Genomic DNA, 270 nt, shown 5'->3' on the forward strand with positions numbered 1-270 from the left:
CTTGCAGACAATAATTCACAAGACTGGTCAGTTGGTATCAAGTTTATTCAATTTCAGAAAATGCTCACCATTCAGGGATAAAGTGCTCTCCATACTCTGCTATGCTTGGTTATGAAGCTAGAGTTGGCTTCTTTACCTCTACCCACAGAAGTTGTCTCAAGGTCGGAGAGAGAGGATGATCTCACAGCAGTTATGTCAGGAGATGATACAACAACAACAGGTTTTGCTGCTTCAGTGACCACTAGCAAAGCGACTACAAGTGACAATAAT

This window comes from Penaeus monodon, chromosome 3 (genome assembly GCF_015228065.2).
Source record: "Penaeus monodon isolate SGIC_2016 chromosome 3, NSTDA_Pmon_1, whole genome shotgun sequence".
NCBI lineage: Eukaryota > Metazoa > Arthropoda > Malacostraca > Decapoda > Penaeidae > Penaeus > Penaeus monodon.